Raw genomic sequence first — 8,824 nt, 5'->3', positions numbered from 1 at the left:
GTACCCAAACACATTGACACCGCCATCCCCATAACCCCCCACCGCTGACCATCTCTCTCTGATTGGACCAACGTGGCCGCCTCTGACCAATCCCCCCAGACCTGCCTCAGGTATTCAGGCGCGCAGTGCCTCGAGTGTCCTTTCTGGAGGTTCAGGCCTTCATCTCAGGAGGATGGACTCAGCAGAGCCTCCTCCCAGCATAGCAGCCTCCTCCCACAAGGGCCAGAGTTGAGTACCCGGCTTCTCAAGCATCAAGAAAATGCTGGCATTTAAAAAGAGTTGCTTGTTGTAGCCATCAGTATTTCAGAAACGTACGGGTCTAATCTCAAAGCATCTCTTCGTGTTAATGCTTGTGCATCTTTCACAAAATAATCTCATGTTATTCTTGAACGAAGTTTTCAGGCCTCGAGGCCAACCCCTCACCTGTTTTGGAAAAACTGAGACCCCGAGAGGAGAAGCGATGCGCTTGTCACATAATTCGTTAGCAACATATGCACGATACTGAGAGTCAGGTGTTCTGACTTCCTGTGTGCTCCTTTGAAAATCTTTTTTTTTCTATTTATGCTGAAAAGCAAAACTTTTCCATGTTACAAAGTTTTCTTTTGCTTCTAAATATGACTGAAAAGTCTGTGTCATTCTTCACACATTGGAGGCTTTTCTTATTGAAACCAAATCTCCAATTCCATCCCACTAGGAACTTAAATAGAGATGCAAATCGACAGCTGCAAAATGAAAATAAAATACAAATACGATGGGAAAGACAGCTATTTGTGTAGCAAATGTGTTTCATTTTCAGTTTTTAAGTCACTGAAAAGAAACAGAATGCTATTTCTGTTTAAAAGGGCACAGATTATGCCTTTTAAAAATAACATTGAACATTTTTCTAACAATAAATGTATTACATACTTATTTTGGAAAGTCCAGAAAAGTACAATATATTTTTTTTCTTATTCAACAAAATTGAGACATACACTCAAGTGTTTTTGAAGAGTCTTTTTGGCCTACTAACTTAATCTACATGTACTAATAATTCTGTATATTTTTCACTTAAAAAAATACATGGGATATCCACTTTTTAATTAGGAAATTAAATTACTCTATCTGGTGAGGAATTCCCTAAATTAATTTCTTGTTTTAAAAAAAATCAAAGTCTATGGAGCAGTATTGGAGACATTGATTTGCAGAAATTTCTAGTGATTCAGTGGCTACTGCAGCCCTTGTCTCTGCCGTATCAACTTCTCATCCTACTAGTAACTTTCCAAAAAAGGCAGTGAACAGCAGTATTCACTGAGCTTCTGTGACTTTGTTGACCTTGTAAACTCTACCATCCAGTCAAATACTATTAGCCTCTTCAACTTTCCCAGTAAATCCATTTCCTATTAATTGATTTCCTTCTTATATCCCCCCATTCCACCTCCCTCCATCATATTAAATTGTGTATGGGGAAAGTTTTTATAGCTTACATCATAATAGTATATATAAAATCTATTACCTGTTCTCTTTGGGGTCAGATTTATTTTCATTTCACAAGCATACTCAAAGTATTAACTACTTATGTGATATTGCTGGTAGCATTTCAATACTCTTTTTAGAATCAAATATTTGGTTCTTCATTAGCACTGACTCTACATAAAATTGATGATCCTGGTTGTCTTTGTAATTATTTTGTTTCTAAACCTTGGACTTTACAGAGAGAATTAATTATAACATGTATCTGTTTTTTAACTACTAAATTGGATAATGGTTTAATAGCTAACGGTATTACTTGTAGGAATTTAAGACTTATAAGTTTCAATTTCCCACAAGTCTGTTTTCCTGCAGTGATCTATGTCTTTGATTTTAGAAACAAACCCACTAAAATGAGAGCAGGCCATGGGTTTTGTGAGCCAACCTTGCTTTTTTAGCCAGAAAGCTGGGGAAAGAGAACATAATCTGGTATGAAAAACTTAGCATGTCAAAGCAAATGAACAGTTTTCTTGATTCAAAAGCAGTAAAACAAAACAAAAAACAAAACTGCACCTAATACGTAGATGAGCTCATATTAAATAGCATATTAAACATATAAAACAAGAATGCTTTATTTTTATTTGCAAGGTGTTTACATTCTACCCTGATTGTTCATAAAACTACTTAGAGAAATAAGTGAACATGTATCCTCACACCCAACTCCCAGAGAGTCTTGATTATTTGGTCTGAAGCAGAGTTGTGGAGAATTTGAAGTGCCCCAGATAATTTCATTGTGCAGTCAGGATCAAGAATCACTGTACTTATTCAAGTGGGGAGATTGGGGTTGATAAACAAATACCACCATGTATAAAATAGATGAGTAAGGAGAACCTACTCTGTGGTGCAGGGACTGCTCCTCAGTGCTCTGGGGTGACCGAAATGGGAAGAAAATCCAAAAGAGGGGAGATACATGCATATGTATGGCGGGTTCACTTTGCTGTAGAAACTAACGCAACATTTTAAAGAAACTATAACAAAAATTAATCAAAAACAAACCAAAGCAAAAAAGAATTGCTATGCTTAGCCACTAAGACTGAAATTTATTTTTGTCCTATGAATAAAGGGATTGTGTGAAATTAGACGGACCAGTTTCTAGGACTTCCCTGGTGGCTCAGACGGTAAAGTGTCTGCCTACAATGTGGGAGACCTGGGTTCAAGCCCTGGGTCAGGAAGATCTCCTGGAGAAGGAAATGGCAACCCACTCCAGTATTCTTGCCTGGAAAATCCCATGGATGGAGGCGCCTGGTAGGCTACCGTTCATGGGGTCACAAAGAGTCAGACACAACTGAGTGACTTCACTCACTCACTCATAATGAAAATTAATCAAAAACAAACCAAAGCAAAAAAGAATCGCTATGCTTAGCCACTAAGATTGAAATTTATTTTTGTCCTATGAATAAAGGGATTGTGTGAAATTAGATGGACCAGTTTCTAGAGAACGTGGTGCATATATGAATCATAATTAGGCCCTTTAAGTGTCAACCACAGCCCGGGCAGGGAACACCTGTAGAGCCAAGAATTAAAAATGAATGATGCCCCTTTATACCATAATGATAATCCATTCTACTCTCTGGGAAGCTATCAAAATATTCTTCTTAAAAATTTTTTCAAGTCTATTTTAAAGTGCAACAAGACCAATACAATATTGTAAAGTTTAAAAATAAAATAAAATTAAAAAAAAATAATAAAGTGCCACAAGATAGAGTAAGATATTCAAGAAGGCTCTGTGTACCTAACCTGGCAGAGCTTGCTGCAAAATATTTTGGCATTTTATTTATGTGTGCATCAGGCAGTGAAAGGCAATGGCACCCCCACTCCAGTACTCTTGCCTGGAAAATCCCATGAATGGAGGAACCTGGTAGGCTTCAGTCCATGAGGTCGCTAAGAGTCGGACACAACTGAGCGACTTCACTTTCACTTTTCACTTTCATGCATTGGAGAAGGAAATGGCAACCCACCTCAGTGTTCTTGCCTGGAGAATCCCAGGGACGCGGGAGCCTGGTGGGCTGCTGTCTATGGGGTCGCACAGAGTCGGACACGACTGAAGCGACTTAGCAGCAGCAGCAGCAGGCAGTGAAAGAAGGGAGAGTGGGAGTTTGCATGAGAAAAGAGAGAAGGGTTTCACATCTGCATTCTATCAATGAAGTCTGACTAAAAACCAAGCTACTGGAGGTCATGGAATTCCAGTTGAGCCATTTCAAATCCTAAAACATGATGCTGTTAAAGTGCTGCACTCAATATGTCAGCAAATTTGGAAAATTCAGCAGTGGCCACAAGACTGGAAAAGGTCAGTTTTCATTCCAATCCCAAAGAAAGGCAACACCAAAGAATGTTCAAACTACCACACAACTGCACTCATTTCACAGGTAAGGTTATGCTCAAAATCCTTTAAGCTAGACTTCAGCAGTACATGAACTGAGAACTTCCAGATGTACAAGCTGGATTTAGAAAAAGCAAAGGAACCAGAGATCAAATTGCCAACATCTTTTGGATTATAGATAAAGCAAGAGAATTCCAGAAAAACATCTACTTCTGCTTCATTGACTATGCCAAAACATTTGACTGTGTGGATCACAACCAACTGTGGAAAATTCTTTAAGAGACTAGAATGCCAGACCACCTTACTTGTCTCCTGAGAAATCTTTATGCAGGTTAAGAAGCAACAGTTAGAACCTTACATTTTCTTGGGCTCTGAAATCACTGCAGACAGTGACTGCAGCCATGAAATCAAAAGACACTTGCTCCTTGGAAGGAAAGCTATGACAAACCTAGAAAGGGTATTATAAAGCAGAGATATCATTTTGCTAACGAAGGTCCAGATAGTCAAAGCCATGGTTTTTCCAAGAGACATGTCCCATGTAAAAGTTGGACCATAAAGAAGGCTGTTGCTACTGCTACTGCTAAGTCACTCAGTCGTGTCAGACTCTGTGCGACCCCTGGTGGGGCAGCCTACCAGGCTCCCCCATCCCTGGGATTCTCCAGGCAAGAACACTGGAGTGGGTTGCCATTTCCTTCTCCAATGCATTAAAGTGAAAAGTGAAAGTGAAGTAGCTCAGTCATGTCCGACTCTTAGCGACATCATGGGCTGCAGCCTACTAGGCTCCTCCGTCCATGGGATTTTCCAGGCAAGAGTACTGGAGTGGGATGCCATTGTCTTCTCCAAAGAAGGCTGAGAGCCAAAGAATTCATGCTTTTGCACTGTGGTGCTGGAGAAGACTCTTGAGAGTCCTGTGGACAGCAAGGAGATTAAACCAGTCTGTCCTAAAGGAGATCAACCTTGAATATTCATTGGAAGGACTGATGTTGAAGCTGAAGTTCCAATACTTTGGCCATCTGATATGAAGAACCAACTCACTGGAAAAGACCCTGAAGCTGGGAAAAATTGAGGGCAGGAGGAGAAGGGAACGACAGAGAATGAGATGGTTGGATGACATCACTGACTCAATGGACATGAATTTAAGCAAACTCTGGGATATAATAAAGGACAGGGATGCCTGGCATGCCACAGGTCATGGGGTCGAAAAGAGTCAGACATGACTTAGGGACTAAACAACAACAAACTACTTCTTTTGCACTTTTTACATCTTGAGATCTGTTTGATGCATAAATTTCTTAAAAGTCTGTGTGTGGTGGTCAGTTGCTTCAGTCGTGTCCGACTCTTTGTGACCCCCATGAATGTACATAGTCCAGCAGGCTCTTCTGTCCAGGGAATCCCCTGGTAAGAATACTGGAGTGGGTTGCCATGCCCTCCTCCAAGGGATTTTCTGCACCCAATGTCTCCTGCATTTCAGGTCAGTTCTTTTACTGCTGAGCTACCAGGGAAGTCCCTTAAAAGTCTAGCCTCATTCAAATGATAATTTATGTACTTAGAATGCCATTTCTAGCCTTGGTCTTCTGCATACTTCACAGCTGGTCAGAGTGTGGTGACCCCTTTGTTTTCAAAGGAAACTTCATGTTCACAATCCCTCTACAGGGGTTAGTAGAGGAAGACAAGAAAACAGTCCCCTGGTATTTCTGGCAGTTAATGGGAAAAAAAAATGTTTCCTCCTATGTATATCACAATAGGTAATTTAATTAGTACACAGAGAGGAAAGGGTTTGCTACTTCATACTCCTATAGTTTTTTCTTAACACCATGAAATTAAAGACATGCCAATGTTCATGGTATTCCTGATTACTTTCAAATAAGCAATGCAGTATATTATTTCTTTTATGTGCTTTTATAGCACATGCTGTGCAAGATAATTGACTCCATGACAGATGTCTGTATTTCAGAGGAAAATTTATTTGTGAAAGAACAAACATATATTACTAATTTAACATGGGGCTATTCATTAAGTGGCCCACAAGGTGCTTTTTGATGACTTGCAAATTGAAATTAATATTTTTTCTCTTGTCATTCTGAATGTGCATAAGCAAAGTTGACTGCTTGATACAACCAATTTGAAGCTTGTTATACCATTTGGATGTACCTTTCTGTTCTCAATAAAAGTTGAGAACTCTTAGATTTTATTGGAAGCGCTGTGTAATGAGGAAGGGAGCATTTTTATTTCTTTTCAGGGAACCCAGCACATTCCTGCAACTGCCCAGGTTGAGTTTTGACCACTGGACCCAACTTTACAATGAAATGACTCCTGGAAAAGTCTAAAAATAAGGAGTATGAGAAAGATTCTCCATGGATCTTCATTTACTCTGTTACTTGTGCTCAAAATTCTAAGACAGTGTCTTTTCCAAGACCAGCAGTTGTAGGCACCAGCATCTGAAGACCCTGACGCTTTGCTGTGAGGGGGCTGCCTCAGAGAACCGGCAGGGTTCGGTGGCCAACACTGCTGTGAAGGTCAACCAAGGAAGCGGGAGGTTTATGGACAAATGTCCATCTGCATCAACTTTTAACACAGCCTGAGACCAATTCTGCTGCAGACAAATGAACTCGCTCAGCTTCTTTTTTTTTTTCCTACCAGATTTTTTCCAGGGGAAAACAGGACTCTTTATCCCCACTAGATGCCTGGACATTTTTCACAAGATTGTATGTATTCTTTATATAAAATTACGATAACTACTAGATACAGGGGGATTACCATATTCAGAAAGGATGTACGTGGCCTAAGGTTCCATTTCAGAGAGGATGTTTCTTCTAGTGAGAAGAGAAAGAACAACTTTATGCAGGTCTCTTCGAGCCTCTTGAACTTTCAAAAGCTTAGCCTCTTGGGCACTACAGGAAACAAGAGAAGGAAAGGAGATTTTACAATTAAATAGGAAGCAGTCTTTCCAAAAAAGAAACTGGGACCCTAAGGACCGGTTTTGCGATGATTCTTCTAGAGTGCAGAAGCAGACCCCAGGTGAGCGGTTCCCGGAGGCCGGGACAAAGGAGTCTTCTCCTCACTTTCGAAGTGGGGGTGGTGGCTGGCTCACTAAGTACATGCCAGGCTTCAGCAATCAGTGGCTGGACTGTGTACAACCAGCAACGCCCTGAGGCTGGAACCTGCTGGCATCCAGACTTGCTGGTGGCTTGCTCAGGCACACTGGCTCCCTGTGAGCGCAGCTGAAGCCCTGGCAGGGTCTAGCAGGACCTCAAGGGTGTCAGAGAAGGCTGCCCAGAGGTAACATTGGTGCTGTTGTCCCAAACGTCCTCCTACATTTTAAAGTAAAAATGTGGTCAACCCATTGGACAGGAAAATGACCTTGACATTACAAATACACTGAACTTAAGAATAACAACCACTGCAATCTTAGGACTCCAGTCCCTCCCCATTTCCTTCTTTTTTCACCTAGAGTGACTTATTTAAGGGGGGGTGGGGGAGGGGGGAATCCCAACTCCTTGCTTCAGTTAATAACCCAGGGCAGAGGAGACAAATAAGTGTTTTCAGTTCAGTCGCTCAGTTGTGTCCGACTCTTTGCAACCCCATGGACTGCAGCACGCCAGACCTCCCTGTCCATCACCAACTCCCGGAGTTTACTCAAACTCATGTCCATCGAGTCGGTGATGCCATCCAACCATCTCATCCTCTGTCATCCTCTTCTCCTCCTGCCTTCAATATTTCCCAGCAACAGGGTCTTTTCCGAGTCAGTTCTTCGCATCAGGTGGCCAAAGGATTGGAATTTCAGCTTCAGCATCAGTCCTTCCAATGAACACCCAGGACTGATCTCCTTTAGAATGGACTGGTTGGATCTCCTTGCAGTCCAAGGGACTCTCAAGAGTCTTCTCCAATACCACAGTTCAAAAGCATCAATTCTCTGGCGCTCAGCTTTCTGTATAGTCCGGGAGGTAAAGGCAATGGCAAAGTGCGGCTCTTGAGTTAAAGGCGTCTGTTAATTTATGTGTGTGTGTCTGGGGGGTGGGGAGTCAGTAATGCACAGCGTCTGGCTGCTGCTGCTACTGCTGCTAAGTCGCTTCAGTCGTGTCCGACTCTGTGCGGCCCCATAGATGGCAGCCCACCAGGCTACCCCATCCCTGGGATTCTCCAGGCAAGAACACTGGAGTGGGTTGCCATTTGCTTCTCCAATGCATGAAAGTGAAAAGTGAAAGGGAAGTCGCTCAGTCGTGTCCGACTTTTCGCGAGGTTACTTGGATATAAACCCTTCCGACTGGAACATTCCAGATCCCTGGCGCCCAGTTTTGTCCTGCTTTGGTGGAGGGTGGGGTGGGGGGAAAGGGGTTGATTCCTGGGTACCGAGTCTGCAGTTTAGGGGCGAACATGGTCATAGAGTGCGCGCTGGGCGTCGTGCGGGATGAAAAGAGTTTTGGGGAAGAAAAAAAAAAAAAGGATGGACAGAAGTAGGAAGCCACGCTGGGCAAGGGCTCCCCGCTAAGGCCAGGGGTGCGGGGAGGGACAGCGCGAACCAGGTGGCCAGGCACGTGCACGGGAAAGGAGACTGCACTTTTCCCGCAGGGTCCACCCGGTGGCCCCGGTTCGCCGGTTCCGCGCACTTTCTTGGCGAGAGTCCCTAACCCGGGGCGGGAGGAGGTGGGCGGGGGGGGGGGTCCTGAACTCTTTCGGGAACAGTCGTCCCAGCCCGGAGCCGGGCGAAAGGAGCCAGTCGGACATTTTCCGCGGCCTCGCTCCGGGCAGCCGGTCCGGCCACCTCGCCTGGCGGCTCCTCGGGCCTCCGGAGCCTCTCGGTCGCGGCCTTGACCCCTCTCCCTGCCCCGGGCGGGAGCCCCGAGTGGCCGCCGCCTCCGGGCCGCGCGTAAGTGCGAACCCCCGGGAAGGAGGCCCCCGCGGGGAGACCCCAGGGACGCGGCGCGCGACCGCGCGGGGACCGCGTTCCGCAACCCCCTGCGCGCGGGAGGACAGGCGCGGGGCGGGCCCGGGAGCCGC

At 44.1% G+C, this 8,824-nt stretch overlaps 1 protein-coding gene across 1 annotated transcript in view; it reads left to right on the top strand.

Moving 5' to 3' along the window:
• The first annotated feature begins 8,573 nt into the window (after positions 1-8,573).
• The window catches only part of PAM (peptidylglycine alpha-amidating monooxygenase), a 315,491-nt gene continuing 315,240 nt past the window's right edge, over positions 8,574-8,824 (top strand). The window contains exon 1 of the mRNA XM_044947270.2: positions 8,574-8,693. The gene's annotated coding sequence lies outside the window, so the exon portion shown is untranslated. The remainder of the gene's footprint in view (positions 8,694-8,824) is intronic.

This window comes from Bubalus bubalis, chromosome 9 (genome assembly GCF_019923935.1).
Source record: "Bubalus bubalis isolate 160015118507 breed Murrah chromosome 9, NDDB_SH_1, whole genome shotgun sequence".
In the NCBI taxonomy this organism is placed as follows: domain Eukaryota; kingdom Metazoa; phylum Chordata; class Mammalia; order Artiodactyla; family Bovidae; genus Bubalus; species Bubalus bubalis.
The sequence above is the reverse complement of the archived record's forward strand: the minus strand, read 5'-3'. Positions and strand labels throughout refer to the sequence as shown.